The 20,256-nt window shown below is 38.7% G+C and overlaps 1 non-coding gene across 1 annotated transcript; it reads left to right on the top strand.

Moving 5' to 3' along the window:
• Positions 1–17,802: 17,802 nt before the first annotated feature.
• On the top strand, positions 17,803–17,910 carry LOC130958642 (small nucleolar RNA R71). The gene has a single exon (XR_009077754.1). It is a non-coding gene; the product is annotated as a small nucleolar RNA R71 (small nucleolar RNA).
• Positions 17,911–20,256: the final 2,346 nt, after the last annotated feature.

The raw sequence follows: 20,256 nt of genomic DNA, 5'->3' as shown, positions 1-20,256 counted from the left end.
ACTTAGAATTCAAAACTGAAATTGGAACTTCAAAATTCATAACTGAAAATTACAAATTAAACTAAATTACTACTAAGGAAGAAGATAAGAGAAAAGGGAGAAAAGAGTATGAGGAAAGGGGTCTGAAGACCCACTCCCAGTGGAGTGTGCCAATGAAGTGTTGGTGTGTGTTCTGTAACAACCCTGATTTTCGAGTACCTGAGATCTTTTCTGAAAGTACGGATTTCTCCGGAAGATCAGTAAAGGGAACACCTCTGTTATATCATCAAGCATCTCAATCCTCATTATCATTATGTCATCCTTAAGCTAGAACCTTCTCTGAGGCAAGCTCGATAATGCAATCGCGAAGAACCTAGTTTTTGAACCGTATCGGTTGGCAGTTTTGATTCTGATTTTTGTAAATAGTCTTTGTTTGATGAACCGGACTCGATTCATGAGAGGAGAGAGATAATAGTATAATATTATCATTATATTAGTATTAGAAGTTGCTTGAAAGATATTATAAGGTTACCTGGTCTGTTTTAGTTAAAAATAGGAAATCGGTTTAACCAGGTTTACGGTTTACTAGTGCAGCTTAGCACCAGCACTCTCTGATGACTTTAGCAATGCTAAGGGCTCATCATACATGTTTTATTCTCATAATAAATATGTTACTAGTGTCATTTATGCTAGTAGCTCAGAAAATAATTTTTAGAGATATTTTTACAAGTGTTCCGATACACCTAGTTTTAGTTGTTATACACCTGAGATATTTTAATATTATTTTAATCCACCTCCAAGCCAACCAATCACAACTCACCCTACACCCCCAAAACCCCCAAGGCTGCCTCATTTTCTCATTGTGGCCGAAAATCACCAAGAGGAAAAGGAGAGAAAGTTCTTGGTTCATAAATCTTCAAAGCTTGATTTCTTCTGAACCAAAACTCAAATCAAAACTCCGATTTCACCAAAATGATCCTCTCTTCTTCCTCCACATAACCATGTGACTTATCAAGGCTGGAAATAAGGTGAGATGGCTGTCTCCCTCCCTCTTCAATTTGGTTTTCAAGGAAAACCATGCAAAACATGTGTTTTCTTGATGTTTTTCCTTAGGAATCATGCTTAACTTGACTTGAGGGCCAAGAAACGTTAATTTCCAGCAAGTCTAAGGTGAGATATCTCTTCCTAACGTGCTGAGGGAGATTTAGTCAGTTGAGAGTTTTTGGATTTAAAGTTGTTCTTGATGTGATTTAGGAGGAAAAAGTGCTTTAAGAACACTTCAAAGAGTAACCGGATTTGGAGCAGCAAATCAAGGTAGGGTTTGACGAATTTAATCTTGATTAATTGTGTTTGAGTTGTGTGATTATTATGTGGTTTGGCTGTGTTTGAAATTGATTGTTTGTATGAGTAATTCTGGTTGAAATTTTGGTGAAAATTTGATGAAATTTGATGAAATTCAAGCTATGAATGTGTGTTCTTGTGGCTGCTGGAAAAACGAACCCTAAAGCTTAAATTGAGGTTCGATTTATGTTTAAAACATGTAGAAAAGATGGGGTTTTAGTGGCTGGGAATTTATTTTGAATTTTGGTAAAAATCAGTTGCTGAAAAGACTGAAAAACGGGTAAAAACAGAGACAGAATCTAAAGAATATACGAAGAACACTTTGAGTGTGGTGAAAAACATTGAAGAACACCTTTTAGATCTTAGAAAGGGCAAGGAAGTAAAATTTTAGGTGTTTAAGGGGTTATTTGGTAATTTCTGAAAGTTAGGGTGGTTAAAGTAGAAATATTAAAAGTTACGGGTGGTAAAAAGTGAATTTATAAAGTAAAAGGTTAAAGGAAGGTAATTTTCGAAAATATATTAATAAAATAATAAATAATAATAAAATATTAAATAATAATATTTAATTAAAAATAATATTTTAATAAAAATAATAAAATAATGCGAAAAAGGCAGTTTTCTGTAAGAGCTTTAGAAAGACAACTTTAAGGGCAGAATCTCATAATTACCTTCATAAAACACTTAGGGAGTGGTAATAACATGTTAGTGAGGAAAAGATAAAGAAAAGATAAAAACCAAAGAAAAAGTCTGTAAAATTCTAACGACAGAAAAACAGACAGAGACTAGTGAACGAACTAGGGCAACTTAGTTAGTACTTGAGTTGCGACTAGTGTTAGGTATAATATGAAAAGTTAAACTGTTTCAGTATAGACTTAATGGACCTATACTTGGGACAGGCTAACTATTCATACTGAAATTTACATAAGCTTCAAATACATACGTTAAGCAGAGAAATCAGAGCAGAATAGAGAAACATAGAGAACAGAGTAATCAGAGTAAAGTAAAGAGGTAAAGAGATAAAGAGAAAAAGAGTAATATAGATACAGAGAAAAGAGTAATCAGAGAAAAGTAAAGAGATACGGAAAAAAGAGAAACCAGAACAGAGTAAAGAGATATAAGGTTAAAAGAGTAATATGATAAAGAGAATATAGAACAAGTAAAGGGCCTATTGAAAGGTCATTGGTTGCATTAAGGCAACCCCAGAGATATCTATGTGTTCATCTACTGCATTGTGGCAGTCAGATGGATGGTAGTACGACCACTGAGAATGCTTTCTTGGGATACCTTGCTATAATGCTTTACTGTAAGACAGAGGTTGCTTACAGAGGTATCGATATTAGTGTGCTCCTGTAAGACAGAGGTTGCTTACAGTGAGTGTGTTGTTGCTCCTGTAAGACAGAGGTTGCTTACAGTGAGTCTGTTGGGCATATATCGGCTAATAAGTGCCGCCCTGCAAGACAAAGGTTGCTTGCAGTGGATACCTTGCAAGACAAAGGTTGCTTGTAGTGGATATTGCCAACAGGAAAGCCTTATCCAGACAGAGGTTGCTGGGTAACGTCGGGAGCGGGTATGTAACCGACAGATGAGCTCATTACCTGCACTAAGGTTAGACATGCATCATATTTGGTTGTGCATTTCCTCTGTTATGATTGTTGTTTGAATGTATGCCTTCTTTGTTTTCATTCTATTCTGTGTCTGTGTTTTGTTTTCTTGTATTCTTTTGTTTGTGTTTTGCTTTTTGTTTTCTCTATTTTCTCTATTTATCTGTTTCTTCTGTCTACTGCTTTTCGGTATTCTGCTATTTATCCGCTAAACAACACAGAATTAATGAACGTAACTAATAACCCCGGCCCTACTAAGAACTTCCCAGTTCTTACCCCTTCTCTCTCCCTTCCCCCTTCAGATGGAAGCAAGAGTTTCTTTCCGTAGTTCGCTGACGACCGTTTGCAAAAAGGATTCCGCTCTAGGTAGTCTTCTGAGTCTAGGGTGAATCCCATTCTCTGTTTATATGTATATACTGTGAGACCAGCCAATGTCCGCACCCCGTTTGTACGTGAACTTTATCCTAAGTCCTCCGTACGATGTTGCTGTTATGTGGCCACTCGATGAAGTACTTGAGAGACGCTCTTTGATGACATATGATCGTGCAGAGGATTAGTAGACGACCTTCCACCTTTTGATGATGATCCACCTGACTTGAGTTTTGAAGACCTAGAACGTACTTTCCCTCGCTTTAGTAGTTTAGAGGGACTAGGTGAGTATAGAGTCTAGGCTAGCCTAGGCGCCAGCTTAGGGACTTCTTGAACAGGTCAGGGCCTAGGATGTTGTATGTATATATATGTATATAGTTATTATTTAGCTATATCTAGGGGTGTTTTAACTAACAGTCTATGTTCTAATAAAGTTGGATCACGGAATGTTATCAACTGCTTGAGATGTATTTATGTGTGGTTGTTTATAACTGTTTTATCTATTATTATTTGTGAATTGCTTATGAATGATTCTGTTTATTAATCCAAATTTTTTTCAAAAAAAAAGTACCTCGTAAATTAACTACGTTTTTAACAACGAATCAGGCTCATATGATAAATAATAGATAATAATTAGGAAGACAAGTTGGTAGCGCTCAGTTTCTAGTATGATCATGACGTACAAGAAATTGGGTCGTTACATGTTCTCCCAACAATTCCCCCTAATTCTATGAAACTAATGCCTTTATATAGGCTTTCCTAAATTACAAATTGAAATGAAATTAAAATCAAATTACAATCCAATGAAAATCAACTATTCTAGATGATTATTAAGGCCTTGGTTGGTTGAAAATTGTGGGCTTGCTTGCTTGAATTTACAATGGACTTGGACCGAAAGAAATTGACCCAGAATGACACTCCCAGAAGCTGAGACTTGGTGAGGGCGTTGCTAACTTGATTTTCAAGTTGGCAACGTGCTCTTTTGCACCTGGAGGTCAAAATCTTTGCATAGACGTTGTGTCCTTGTTTTTGGGTCTTAATGATGCCTATTGTTTGAGCTTCAATTTCATTCCCACTATAGAATATTATACATCATTGGAAAGCTCTGAATGTCAGCTTTTCAACGCAACTAGAAGCATTTCAATTGGATCTCTGTAGCTCATGTTACGCTCCATTGAATGGGGCAAGGTCAGCTTGCCAGGGTCGCAAGCATTATTGGTGAACACGGCTTTGTGTATTTGCGTTGCCAACACCTTCAGTTTTTCTGAGGCTCCAAATAAAGCAAACTTTTGAAGCTTTAAAAGAATGTCAAACCCATACTATTATATATCATTGGAAAGTTCTGGATGTCTACTTTTCAATGCTGTTGAGAGTGCATCATTTAAAGCTCTACAACTCAAGATATACTCCATGGAATGTGAAGAGCTCAGCTAGCCTACTACAGGTTGATACCATGTTCATCTATGCACTTTTGGGGAAAGCTTTCTCCCTTAAATTTAGTGTCTACTATGTGGTGCCATATATGCTTGGAAAGCTCTTTATTTCTATTTTTCAATGCCACTAGAATCACCTCAATTGGAGCTTTGTAGCTCAAGTTATTCTTATTTGAAGAAGACAAGGTCAGGCTACCAAGAAACCCAATAAGTGGCGTTGCTAACTTTGCTTCCTAAGTTGGCAACGTGTGAGTTAAATTCATGGGCTGAGACTTGGTGAGGGCATTACTAACTCAGGTTGGCAATGTGCTCTTCTTCTTCCTGGAGCTCGAATTTCACACTGGAGTTGGCTACTTGGATTGCCAACGTGCTTGTTGTCCTCCTGTAGCTTGAATTTCACATTGGAGTTGGCAACTTGAGTTTCCAACGTGCTCCACATCCTCCTGGAGCTTGAATTTCATATTGGAGTTGGCAACTTGAGTTGCCAACGTGCTTGTTGTCCTCCTGGATCTTGAATTTCATATTGGAGTTGGCAACTTGAGTTGCCAACGTGCTTGTTGTCCTCCTGGATCTTGAATTTCATATTGGAGTTGGCAACTTGAGTTGCCAATGTGGTCCTCTTCTTCATGGAGCCATGATATTGTATTGGAGTTTCTAACTCAAGTTGGCAACGTGCTTAATATTGGGGATGGAATGGTGTATTGGAGTTGCTAACTTGAGTTGGCAACTTGCTTTTGGTGTTGGCAACGCCCTTAGTGGCTTCCTTCTTGCTCCAGGGCTTTCTTGCTCCATCACCTATCATTAACCAAAGAACTTGCCTCAAAATTTTGCCATTCTATGCAACCAATTTCAAGAGATCCATTCATACTAATTCATTTATAAGTTCCTTGAATTATTTGCATGACTTTGGCCAATATTTACCTAGTTCTTGGTATTTAATGCATGGAGGTAAAACTCATCAAAGTGCTTGTTTATTTCAAAGAAAGTGAATAAAATTAAGCTAAAACTACTTGAACTAACTAGCTAATATAGCAAAGATGCAAATGCATCACAACACCAAACTTATACTTTGCTTGTCCTCAAGCAAATAAAGAATCATGCAACGAAGTTTGACAAACCAAGGTGAGAAGAGTAGCAAGTTGATGTTCATGGTTAGCTAGTTTTCTATGCATGTAACAATCACAAAAGAAATTCAAATGATTGATGTTTCTATCTAGCTCATTTTATGAAATTTTTTCTTTATGTTCCCTCCTTGAAACAAGATTTTTATTTCCTCCTTAGCTTAGCTTCTTGGGTGCTTTGCACCATGAGTTGAAAAGCTACAACTCTAAATGCTTTGTTTTCAAATATTACCACTTGATACATAAGCACCACAAGCATTTAATTAGAGGTCTTCTTTAAGCTCATTTGTTTCTTTTCTTTACTCTCTAATCATTGATGCTTAAGGCCTTGAGCTTTGAGGGAGTGCTTTTGCACTTGAGCCTAGCCTTGACTCTAAATGTTTTGTTTTTCAAGCTTTTTGCTTGATACATAAACACCACAAGTACTTGGGAATTGAATTGTCATTGGTACTCAGAGCCTTCAGCTTTCTCATTCTTTTCCTTTTTCTTTTCTTACCTTAGTTACATTTCCTTCTTCAAGGTTTTGATGATTTTAAAAAATTTCATAAAATTTCCTAGATGAAAACTTCAATTACATAAATTCAAATGCAATTAAGCAACAAGTTAATCTTACTAGCCTTCCAATACTTATAGCACATGCTAGCTTCTTCTTTAATTATCTTGTTTGTTTATGATCATGACTGCTTAATTACTTTGACTTACAAAAGTTCAAGATGGTAGTTATAATGTCACAACAATATGTTACAATTCAAAATTCAAGCTATGCTTATTTACAAGGAGCAACCACACATGCATATAAAGGAATAAAAGACAATCATGCAATTTAAAGTACTGGAAACAAATATGAGGAAAAGAAACTTTACCACCTTGTAATTTATCTTTATTGTTGTTGTTACTTTCCTCCTATTCTTCCCCTCCCCACACCAAAATTAGAATGATTGCTTGTCCTCAAGCAACAAATAAAACAGTGGTGATGGATTTATGATGGGTCATGAGTGTCTTACACGATAAAGTGTGAGTAATGCATGTGCTTAAGCAAGCAAAATTAAGGATACAACAAAGGCACAAGAAAGAAAACAGAGACAATGTGATTCATTAATAAATGGTGCGCATGGTACTTGTATGAAAGGTAAGTGGCACACCAAACTTAGTGTGAGATTTTCACTTGGAATTGATGCAAGTATCCAGTAAAGACTGTAAACAAATTTTGTTGCATAGCAACACCAAACTAAGAATGCAATCATATGCCAACTTATTTGAAAATAAACTAAGCAAAGAAAAGAAATGTTAGCTACGGTTGGGTTACCTCCCAACAAGCGCTCTTTTAATGTCATTAGCTTGACATGTATTCTCAACTTTCTTCCTCTTCTTCCAGTTTTTAAGAGGAATGACCTCAAGGGGAGAGAAGAGCAAGTTGATGTCCCCTGTTTTGGCCTCTTCCCAACAAGCTTTCTTTTGTTATTTGCTTGATTTGCTTTGCTTGTAGGGGCAGCAAGTGTTGCATTGCTTGTGGTTGACCTTTTCTTCTTCATAGATGTGGTCCCTAGTCTTTTGGTCACAACCCTTCTTTCGGTGCCTTTGTTAGTTGCCTTCAATTCTTTGACATCAAGACTTGGTTGTTGTGTGATGGTTGGAGTATCCGCTTCATCAAAAACCTCTTGAGTTGGTGGTTCAATGCATCCTTCTTCCATGTAGCTCTCTGCTTCACTTGATTGTGGACTCTCTTGATTGACTTCCTTGTTTTCTTCTACATGATGTTCTATTGAGTCCTTTGGGAATGAGTCTTTATGTTCCTCTGTCACCTCTATTAGCCTTTGTGGATGTGAACTCCTAGGCTCACATACCTCCACAACCTCCTTCTGCATTGAGGTTTCACTTGATACAAGGACCTCTCTATATTGTTCTTCCAAGTCTTCCTCCAAACCCACAGATTGGCCCTCATCCTTCTTGCTTAGCACTCCTAAATGCTTAATCGTTCATTCTAAGTGCTCATCCATCTTTTCGAAGAGGGTTCCTCGTTCTTTCTGTAACATCCCGCATTTTTGAAAATATAATTATAAATAAATTGTGATTTTATTTTATTAATTTTAAACTTTATAATTTTAAAAATTATTTTTATTAGAAATAATTAAGTAGATTCGGAGGTAATTTCATTTTAAACAAATTAATATTCTTAAGTAATTTTATATAATGGAATATTTTGTATAATTTTAGTAATTGAAAATTAAGAAAGAATTGTACAATTTAATTAAGTAATTTTTATTATGAATAAGTTATGACTTGTTATTAATTTGGACTCTTTATTTTATAAACTGAACAATTAAGAGTAATTAAATTAGTTTTACTAATATTTGGGTTTATTTAATTAATATTCTTGTGTAATTTTACAATTGTTATTTCATATAATTTGAAATTAAGATTTAGTAATGGAAGCAATATATAACTTAATTTAAGAAATTTCTATTATAAATAAATATGGTTTATTTTATTAGTTTGCACTCTTGAAGATTAATTTACTGATGAGCGGATAATTTGTACGCTTTTTGGCATTGTTTTTAGTATGTTTTTAGTATCTTTTAGTTAGTTTTTAGTATATTTTTATTAGTTTTTAGTTAAAATTCACTTTTCTGGACTTTACTATGAGTTTGTGTGTTTTTCTGTGATTTCAGGTATTTTCTGACTGAAATTGAAGGTTCTGAGCAAAAATCTGATTCAGAGACTGAAAAGGACTGCAGATGCTGTTGGATTCTGACCTCCCTGCACTCGAAGTGGATTTTCTGGAGCTACAGAAGCCCAATTGGCGCGCTCTCAACGGCATTGGAAAGTAGACATCCTTGGCTTTCCAGCAATATATGATAGTCCATACTTTGCCCAAGATTTGATGGCCCAAACCGGCGTGGCAATTCGGCCTCAGAAATTCCAGCGTTAAACGCCGGAACTGGCATAAAACTTGGAGTTAAACCCCCAAACTGGCATGAAAGCTGGCGTTTAACTCCAGAAAAGGTCTCTACACGAAAATGCTTCATTGCTCAGCCCAAGCACACACCAAGTGGGCCCGGAAGTGGATTTTTACGTCATTTACTCATTTCTGTACACCCTAGGTTACTAGTTTACTATTAATAGGATCTTTTGACATTGTATCAAGCACCTCATGACATTTTTACACATTTCATTGTATACCTTCCACGGCATGAGTCTCTAAACCCCATGGTTGGGGGTGAGGAGCTCTGCTGTGTCTTGATGGATTAATGCAATTACTACTGTTTCTTATTCAATCATGCTTGCTTCCATTCTAAGATATCACTTGCTCTTAACCCGGATGAATGTGATGATCCGTGACACTCATCATATTCTCACTCATGAACGTGTGCTTGACAACCACCTCCGTTCTATTTTAGATTAAGTAGATATCTCTTGGATTCCTTAATCAGAATCTTCGTGGTATAAGCTAGAACTGATGGCGGCATTCAAGAGAATCCGGAAGGTCTAAACCTTGTCTGTGGTATTTTGAGTAGGATTCAATGATTGAATGACTGTGACGTGCTTCAAACTCCTGAAGGCGGGGCGTTAGTGACAGACGCAAAAGAATCACTGGATTCTATTCCGGCCTGATTGAGAACCGACAGATGGATAGCCGTGCCGTGACAGGGTGCGTTGAACATTTCCAATGAGAGGATGGGAGGTAGCCATTGACAACGGTGAAACCCTACATACAGCTTGCCATGGAAGGAGCCTTGCGTGTTTGATGAAGAAGACAGTAGGAAAGCAGAGATTCAGAAGATGGAGCATCTCCAAAACCTCAACCAATTCTCCATTACTGCTGAACAAGTAATAATTTCATGTTCTTTCGCTTTTCACAATCAATCCTGATAATTTCTGATATCCTGACTAAGATTTACAAGATAACCATAGCTTGCTTCAAGCCGACAATCTCCGTGGGATCGACCCTTGCTCACGCAAGGTATTACTTGGACGACCCAGTGCACTTGCTGGTTAGTTGTGCGGGATTGCAAAAGTGTTATTGCAATTTCGTGCACCATTTACTAGGAATGATTAAATTGATTTTGATAAATACTTTATGTTCCGATGGTTACCTGAAACTGTAGGTTGATCTCGGACGAGATCTTCTGTGCTGGTCGGAGCCGACGTGTCCGGCAGGTGTATAGCGGCCGGAGCTAGTGTGTCCGACTTGTGGAATTGAGAATGCTGCTAATCCCTTGTCACCAAGGGTGGGGGTACCTGCAAGGGACTCCGATGCTTAAGTTAGCAAGGGTATTAAACAGGTATTGAGTAGAATCAGATTATGAGTTATACCTGGGTGCTCCAGTGTATTTATAATGGTGAGGAGTGACCTTTTGTGGATAAGATAAGCTAGTTATCTTATCTTATCTTTATCTTCAAATGAGGTCATCTTATCTTCAAGGGAACCGCCCTTCTCTCTGTAGGATTGTGATGAGCGGATAATTTATACGCTTTTTGGCATTGTTTTTAGGTAGTTTTTAGTAAGTTCAAGCTACTTTTAGGGATGTTTTCATTAGTTTTTATGTTAAATTCACATTTCTGGACTTAACTATGAGTTTGTGTGTTTTTCTGTGATTTCAGGTAATTTTTGCCTGAAATTGAGGGACTTGAACAAAACTCTGAAAAAGGCTGACAAAAGGACTGCTGATGCTGTTGGATTCTGACCTCCCTGCACTCGAAATGGATATTCTGGAGCTACAAAACTTCAAATGGCGCGCTCTCAACGGCTTTGGAAAGTAGACATCCAGAGCTTTCCAGCAATATGTAATAGTCCATAATTTATTCGGGAATTGACGACGTAAAGTGGCGCTCAACGCCAAGTACATGCTGCTGTCTGGAGTTAAACGCCAGAAACACGTCATAACCCGGAGTTGAAGGCCAGAAACACACTATAACTCGGCGTTCAACTCCAAGAAAAGTCTCAGCTCGTGGATAGATCAAGTTCAGCCCAAGCATACACCAAGTGGGCCCCGGAAGTGGATTTATGCATCAATTACTTACTCATGTAAACCCTAGTAGCTAGTCTAGTATATATAGGACATTTAACTATTGTATTAGACGTCTTTTGACCACGTTACATCTTTGGTCTCAGTTTTGTTTTATTCTTCATCTTAAGAGGCTATTGATCACGTTTTCGGGGCTGGCCATTCGGCCATGCCTGAACCTTTCACTTATGTATTTTGAACGGTGGAGTTTCTGCACACCATAGATTAAGGGTGTGGAGCTCTGCTGTACCTCAAGTTTCAATACAATTAACATTATTTTCTATTCAATTCTCTTTTATTCTTATTCCAAGATATACGTTGCACTTCAACTTGATGAATGTGATGATCCGTGACACTCATCATCATTCTCACCTATGAACGCGCGTGACTGACAACCACTTCCGTTCTACCTTAGGCCGGGCGCTTATCTCTTAGATTCCCCAACAGAATCTTCGTGGTGTAAGCTAGATAGATGGCGGCATTCATGGGGATCCGGAAAGTCTAACCTTGTCTGTGGTATTCCGAGTAGGATCCCGGGAATCCGGAAAGTCTAACCTTGTCTGTGGTATTCCGAGTAGGATTCCGGTATTGAATGACTGTGACGAGCTTCAAACTCCTGAAGGCTGGGCGTTAGTGACAGACGCAAAAGAATCAAGGGATTCTATTCCAACCTGATTGAAAACCGACAGATGATTAGCCGTGCTGTGATAAAGCATTTGGACCATTTTCACTGAGAGGACGGGATGTAGCCATCGGCAAGGGTGATGCCTCCAGACGATTAGCCATGCAGTGACAGCGCATAGGACCATTTTTCTGAGAGGATGAATAGTAGCCATTGATGACGGTGATGCCTTACATACAGCTTGCCATGGAAAGGAGTAAGAGGGATTGGAGGAATCTAATAAGAAAGTAGAAATACAAGAGGAGCACAGCATCTCCATACGCCTATCTGAAATTCTTACTATTGATTTACATAAGTATTTCTATCCTTTTTTATTTTCTGTTTATTATTCATTTTCGAACTCATCATAAACCATTTAATCTGCCTAACTGAGATTTACAAGGTGACCATAGCTTGCTTCATACCAACAATCTCTGTGGGATCGACCCTTACTCACGTAAGGTATTACTTGGATGACACATTACACTTGCTGGTTAAGTTGAACGGAGTTGTGAGATTCTCTAACAGTGCCTGTAACTCTTTTGGTCCAACAACAACACTAAGTTGTTGGTGCCATTACCAGGGATTATTAAGATCCCAATTCATCACACCATGATATCTTTGGGGTATTTTTGATTTCATACAAATACAAAGAGACTAACTTTGAGGATCACAATTTCGTCCACCAGCTTGGGATACCTTAGGATTTGGGGCGTGTTCCTCTATTTGGGCCCTTCTTTGGGCTTTCCTGGTGACTTGGCCGAGCTCTTAAGAAAGAGGTCGGGTTGTCCTGACCTGAAGAGGTCGGTCACTTTGTCTGTCGAACATCCCGGGTTGGACAGTTCGATCCAGGGTATGAACAGTGCCCCTGCTTGAGCTCGGTCTTCTTTTTTAAGGTCGAGTCCTTGACTTTGGTCCTTCTTTGGTGAAGCTGAACTCAAGCATCTTGTCGATTCCTTTGTAGTAGTTTTTGAATATAGAATGTTTCCTCTAAAAGCGCGCGCTTTTATATCGGTGCTTTGGGAACGTGCGAGGGTTTAATGCTTTCATTAATTTTAGCATTAATTGCCCCGTTTCCTTTGCTCTCTGTTTTTCGTCTGCGCTTCTACTTTCTTGTGTTGCGGCGTCGCTTGGCATTTTTTCTGGAGCTTCTATTTTTGCCTGGAGTTTTGCAGTTTTGCATTTCTCCCTGCGACATTGCTCTTGTTCGCATTCTTTCTTTTGCTTGTGAGAGGGCTGGTGCACGAAATTGTGATCACTACAACTTCGCACAACTAACCAGCAAGTGCACTGGGTCGTCCAAGTAATACCTTACGCGAGTAAGGGTCGATCCCACGGAGATTGGTGGTATGAAGCAAGCTATGGTCACCTTGTAAATCTCAGTCAGGCAGACTCAAATGGGTATAGTGATAAACGAATAAAGCATAAAGATAAAGATAGAGGTACTTATGTATATCATTGGTGATAGCTTCAGATAAGCGTATGAAGATGCCTTCCCTTCCGTCTCTCTGCTTTCCTACAGTCTTCATCCAATCCTTCTTACTCCTTTCCATGGCAAGCTCATGTAGGGTTTCACCGTTGTCAGTGGCTACCTCCCATCCTCTCAGTGAAAATACGTCCCTGATGCTCTGTCACAGCATAGGCTAATCAGCTGTCGGTTCTCGGTCAGGCCGGAATAAAATCCATCGATCCTTTTGCGTCTGTCACTAACGCCCCGCCTGCTAGGAGTTTGAAGCACGTCACAGTCATTCAATCATTGAATCCTACTCAGAATATCACAGACAAGGTTTAGACCTTCCGGATTCTCTTGAATGCCGCCATCAGTTCTCGCCTATACCACGAAGATTCTGAATAAAGAATCCAAGAGATATTCACTAAGCCTCAGATGCTTGTAGAACAAGAGTGGTTGTCAGTCACCTTGTTCATGAGTGAGAATGATGATGAGTGTCAATCATCACCTTCATCAAGTTGAAGAACAAGTGATATCTTGGACAAAGAACAAGCGGAATTGAATAGAAGAACAATAGTAATTGCATTAATACTCGAGGTACAGCAGAGCTCCACACCTTAATCTATGGTGTGTAGAAACTCCACCGTTGAAAATACATAAGAACAAGGTCTAGGCATGGCCGTGAGGCCAGCCTCCCAAATGATCTAAGAACTAGATGTCCGAAGATGAAAAATACAATAGTAAAAGGTCCTATTTATAGGGAACTAGTAGCTTAAGAATTACAAAGATGAGTAAATGACATAAAAATCCACTTCCGGGCCCACTTGGTGTGTGCTTGGGCTGAGCATTGAAGCATTTTCGTGTAGAGACTCTTCTTGGAGTTAAACGCCAGCTTTTATGCCAGTTTGGGCGTTTAACTCCCATTTAGGTGCCAGTTCCGGCGTTTAACGCTTGAATTTCTGTAGGTGACTTTGAACGCCGGTTTGGGCCATCAAATCTTGGGCAAAGTATGGACTATCATATATTGCTGGAAAGCCCAGGATGTCTACTTTCCAACGCCGTTGAGAGCGCGCCAATTGGGCTTCTGTAGCTCCAGAAAATCCACTTCGAGTGCAGGGAGGTCAGAATCCAACAGCATCTGTAGTCCTTTTGAGTCTCTGGATCAGATTTTTGCTCAGATCCCTCAATTTCAGCCAGAAAATACCTGAAATCACAGAAAAACACACAAACTCATAGTAAAGTCCAGAAAAGTGAATTTTAATTAAAAACTAATAAAAATATAATAAAAACTAACTAAAAGATACTAAAAACATACTAAAAACAATGCCAAAAAGCGTATAAATTATCCGCTCATCACAACACCAAACTTAAATTGTTGCTTGTCCCCAAGCAATTGAAAATCAAATAAGATAAAAAGAAGAGAATATACTATAGACTCCAAATTATCAATGAAACATAGCTCCAAATTAGATGAGCGGGACTAGTAGCTTTTTGCCTCCAAACAGTTTTGGCATCTCACTTTATCCTCTGAGGTTCAGAATGATTGGCTTCTTTAGGAACTTAGAATCCAGATAGTGTTATTGATTCTCCTAGTTAAGTATGATGATTCTTGAACACAGCTACTTTATGAGTCTTGGCCGTGGCCCAAAGCACTCTGTCTTCCAGTATTACCACCGGATACATACATGCCACAGACACATAATTGGGTGAACCTTTTCAGATTGTGACTCAGCTTTGCTAAAGTCCCCAATTAGAGGTGTCCAGGGTTCTTAAGAACACTCTTTTTGCCTTGGATCACAACTTTATTTCTTTCTTTTTCTTTCTCCCCTTTTTTTTTCGTTTTTCTGCTTCTCTTTTTTTTTTTTTGTATTCACTGCTTTTTCTTGCTTCAAGAATCATTTTTATGATTTTTCAGATCCTCAGTAACATGTCTCCTTTTTCATCATTCTTTCAAGAGCCAACAATTTTAACATTCATAAACAACAAGTTCAAAAGACATATGCACTGTTCAAGCATACATTCAGAGAACAAAAGTGTTGCCACCACATCAAACTAATTAAGCTAGTTTTAAAGATGAATTTGAAATCCTGTACTTCTTGTTCTTTTGTGATAAAAACAGTTTTCATTTAAGAAAGGTGATGGATTCATATTCGTAGCTTTAAGGCATAGACACTAAGACACTAATGATCATAAGACACAAACATGGATAAACATAAAGCATAATTTTCGAAAAACAGAAAAATAAAGAACAATGAGATTAAAGAACGGGTCCACCTCAGTGATGGCGGCTTGTTTTTCCTCTTGAAGGTCTTATGGAGTGCTTGAGCTTCTCAATGTTTCTTCCTTGTCTTTGTTGCTCATCTCTCATGATTCTTTGATCTTCTCTAATTTCATGGAGGAGGATGGCATGTTCTTGGTGCTCCACCCTTAGTTGTCCCATGTTGGAACTCAACTCTCCTAGGGAGGTGTTTAGTTGCTCCCAAATAGTCTTGTGGAGGAAAGTGCATCCCTTGAGGTATCTCAGGGATCTCATGATGAGAGGGGTCTCTTGTTTGCTCCATCTTTTTCTTAGTGATGGGCTTGAGGTCATGCCTTCTCAGTTGAACCGGCTTTGGATGCCATAAATGGTTATGGAAAAACAAAAAGCAATGCTTTTACCACACCAAACTAAAAAGGTTTGCTCGTCCTCGAGCAAAAGAAGAAAAAAGAGAGTAGAAGAAGAAGAAATGGAGGAAGAAGGGAATGGCTTTGTGTTCGGCCATGTATGGATGGGTTTGGGAGGAAAAGTGGTGTTTAGTTTGTGTGAAAATGAAGGAGTGAAGAAGGGTTTATGGGGGAGAGGTATTGAGGTGATTGGTGAATGGGTGAAGAAGAGAGAGGGTGGTAGGGTTGGTGGGGATCCTGTGGGGTCCACAGATCCTGAGGTGTCAAGGAAAAGTCATCCCTGCACCAAATGGCTTTCAAAATCACGTTTTGAGCCAATTCTGGCGTTAAACGCCGGGCTGGTGCCCCTTTCTGGCGTTTAACGCCAAGTTCTTGCCCTTTCCTGGCGTTTAACGCCAGTCTGGTGCCCCTTTCTGGCGTTAAACGCCCAGAATGGTGCCAGACTGGGCGTTAAACGCCCAACTGCTAGCCTCACTGGCGTTTAAACGCCAGTGGGTTCTTCCTCCAGGGTGTGCTGTCTTTCTTCCTATTTTTCATTCTGTTTTTGCTTTTTCAATTGATTTTGTGACTTCTTATGATTATCAACCTACAAAATAAGATAAAATAACAAAAGGAAATAGATAAAATATAACATTGGGTTGCCTCCCAACAAGTGCTTCTTTAATGTCAGTAGCTTGACAGAGGGCTCTCATGGACCCTCACAGATACTCAGAGCAATGTTGGAACCTCCCAACACCAAACTTAGAGTTTGAATGTGGGGGTTCAACACCAAACTTAGAGTTTGACTGTGGGGGCTCTGTTTGTCTCTGATTTGAGAGAAGCTCTTCATGCTTCTTCTCCATGATGACAGAGGGGTATCCTTGAGCCTTAAACACAAAGGATTCTTCATTCACTTGAATGATCAGTTCACCTCCATCAACATCAATCACAGCCTTTGCTGTGGCTAGGAAGGGTCTGCCAAGGATGATAGATTCATCCATGCACTTCCCAGTCTCTAGGACTATGAAATCAGCAGGGATGTAATGGTCTTCAATCTTCACCAGAACATCCTCTACAAGTCCATAAGCTTGTTTCTTTTGAGGTAATTTCTGCCTAGACAAGTCATCCAGTTCTTTGGTGAGCAAAGGAGGTTCATTCTCCCAAGTCTCATTTCTAAATAACTTGTCATTTAGCTTCATGATTGCTCCAAGGTATTTAGCAACTTGCTCTTCAGTGACATACTCATCCTCTTCAGAGGAGGAATACTCATCAGAGCTCATGAAAGGCAGAAGCAAGTCCAATGGAATCTCTATGGTCTCATTTTGAGCCTCAGATTCCCATGGTTCCTCATTGGGGAACTCTATGGAGGTCAGTGCACGCCCATTGAGGCTTTCCTCAGTGGCGTTCACCTCCTCTCCTTCCTCTCCAAATTCGGCCATGTTGAGGGCCTTGCACTCTCCTTTTGGATTTTCTTCTGTATTGCTTGGGAGAGTACTAGGAGGGAGTTCAGTAACTTTCTTGCTCAGCTGTCCCACTTGTGCTTCCAAATTCCTAATGGAAGACCTTGTTTCAGTCATGAAACTTTGAGTGGTTTTGATTAGATCAGAGACCATGGTTGCTAAGTCAGAGGGGTTCTGCTTAGAATTCTCTGTCTGTTGCTGAGAAGATGATGGAAAAGGTTTGCCATTGCTAAACCTGTTTCTTCCACCATTGTTGTTATTGAAACCTTGTTGAGGTCTCTCTTGATTCTTCCATGAGAAATTTGGGTGATTTCTCCATGAAGAATTGTAGGTGTTTCCATAGGGTTCTCCTAGGTAATTCACCTCTTCCATTGAAGGGTTCTCAGGATTATAAGCTTCTTCCTCAGATGAAGCATCCTTAGTACTGCCAGGTGCATTTTGCATTCCAGACAGACTTCGAGAAATCAAATTGACTTGTTGAGTCAATATCTTATTCTGAGCCAAAATGGCGTTCAGAGTGTCAATCTCAAGAACTCCTTTCTTCTGACTAGTCCCATTGTTCACAGGATTCCTTTCAGAAGTGTACATGAATTGGTTATTTGCAACCATTTCAATTAGCTCTTGAGCCTCTGTAGGCGTCTTCTTCAGATGAAGAGATCCTCCAGCAGAGCTATCCAAAGACATCTTGGATAGTTCAGAGAGACCATCATAGAAAATACCTATGATGCTCCATTCGGAAAGCATGTCTGAAGGACATTTTCTGATTAATTGTTTGTATCTTTCCCAAGCTTCATAGAGGGATTCACCATCCTTCTGTCTGAAGGTTTGGACTTCGACTCTAGGCTTACTCCATTTTTGAGGTGGGAAGAACTTTGCCAAGAAGGCATTGACTAGCTTTTCCCAAGAGTCCAGGCTATCTTTAGGTTGTGAGTCCAACCATATTCTAGCTCTGTCTCTTACAGCAAAAGGGAATAGCATCAGTCTGTAGACCTCAGGGTCAACCCCATTAGTCTTGACTGTGTCACAGATTTGCAAGAACTCAGCTAAGAACTGATGAGGATCTTCCAATGGAAGTCCATGGAACTTGCAATTCTGTTGCATTAGAGAAACTAATTGAGGCTTAAGCTCAAAGTTGTTTGCTCCAATGGCAGGGATAGAGATGCTTCTCCCATAAAAGGCGGGAGTAGGTGCAGTAAAGTCACCCAGCACCTTCCTCGCATTGTTGGCATTGTTGTTGTTTTCGGCTGCCATGTCTTCTTCTTTGAAGAATTCGGTTAGATCCTCTACAGAGAGTTGTACCTTAGCTTCTCTTAGCTTTCGCTTCAAGGTCCTCTCAGGTTCAGGGTCAGCTTCAACAAGAATGCGTTTGTCTTTGTTCCTGCTTATATGAAAGAGAAGAGAACAAGAAAATGTGGAATCCTCTATGTCACAGTATAGAGATTCCTTGAGGTGTCAGAGGCAGAAAAGTAGAAGAGAGAGGTAGAAGAATTCGAACTTAGTTAGACAGAGTTCGAATTGTGTAGTGATACTCCACAAATAGAAGGATGTGAGAAGAAGGGAAGTAATTTTCGAAAATTAAGTAAAGAATTTTGAAAACATTTTGAAAAACACTAATTGATTCTCAAAAACTAAGAATAGAAAAAGAATCAAGTGATTTTTGAAAAAGATTTGAAATTAGAAATCAAAAAGATATGATTGAAAACTTATTTTGAAAAAGATGTGATTGAAAAATTATGGTTTTAAAAAGATATGATTGAAAAGATATGATTTGAAAACAATTTTAAAAGATATGATTTGAAAACAATTTTTAAAAAGATTTGATTTTAAAAATTAATGACTTGCCTAACAAGAAAAGATATGATTCAAACATTAAACCTTTCTCAACAGAAAAGGCAACATACTTGAAATGTTGAATCAAATCATTAATTGTTAGTAAGTATCTTTGAAAAAGGAAAGAAATTGATTTTGAAAACATTTGATTGAAAAGATTTGATTTAAAAAAGATTTGATTTTGAAAAACTTTGAAAACTTGAAAAAAATTGATTTGAAAAACAAAATCTTCACCCTAGCACCATCCTGGCGTTAAACGCCCAGAATGGTATCCATTCTGGCGTTTAACGCCCAAAATGCTACCTTTTTGGGCGTTAAACGCCCAACCAGGTACCCTGGCTGGCGTTTAAACGCCAGTCTGTCCTTCTTCACTGGGCGTTTTGAACGCCCAGCTTTTTCTGTATAATTCCTCTGCAGTATGTTCTGAATCTTCAATTCTTTGTATTATTGACTTGAAAAGACACAAATTAAAAATATTTTTGGATTTTTAATAATGAGGAATAATCAAAATGCAACTAAATTCAAATAACAATGCATGCAAGACACCAAACTTAGCAGTTTGTATATATGAGAAACAATAAAACACTCAAGTCAATAGAATTCAAAGATCAAAACAAGGAAATCATCAAAAACAACTTGAAGATTAATGAAGACACATGCATAAATTCGAAAAATGCAAGAAGAACTGAAACATGCAATTGACACCAAACTTAAAATGAGACACTAGACTTAGACAAGAAATATTTTTGGTTTTTATGATTTTGTAATTTTTTTGTGCTTTTTCGAAAATTAAGTGAAAAGGAAAGTAAAGGTATCAAAATTCTTAATGAGAATTCCAGGAATCATGCAATGTTAGTCTAAAGCTTTAGTCTAAAGGAATTAGACATGGCCGGCCAAGCTTCAGCAGGACACTGCATTCAAGAGCTAAATTGATGAGAATCAATCAGCCTTGGTGATGATAAGAACATCACCTTGAAACACTAGAATTCATCCTTAAAGAACTCTGAAGAAAAATACCTAATCTAAGCAACAAGATAAACCGTCAGTTGTCCATACACAGAACAATCCCCGGCAACGGTGCCAAAAACTTGGTGCACGAAATTGTGATCACTACAACTTCGCACAACTAACCAGCAAGTGCACTGGGTCGTCCAAGTAATACCTTACGCGAGTAAGGGTCGATCCCACGGAGATTGGTGGTATGAAGCAAGCTATGGTCACCTTGTAAATCTCAGTCAGGCAGACTCAAATGGGTATAGTGATAAACGAATAAAGCATAAAGATAAAGATAGAGGTACTTATGTATATCATTGGTGAGAGCTTCAGATAAGCGTATGAAGATGCCTTCCCTTCCGTCTCTCT

Source organism: Arachis stenosperma, chromosome 10 (genome assembly GCF_014773155.1).
Source record: "Arachis stenosperma cultivar V10309 chromosome 10, arast.V10309.gnm1.PFL2, whole genome shotgun sequence".
Classification (NCBI taxonomy): Eukaryota; Viridiplantae; Streptophyta; class Magnoliopsida; order Fabales; family Fabaceae; genus Arachis; species Arachis stenosperma.
This window is presented reverse-complemented; position numbering and strand designations above follow the sequence as displayed.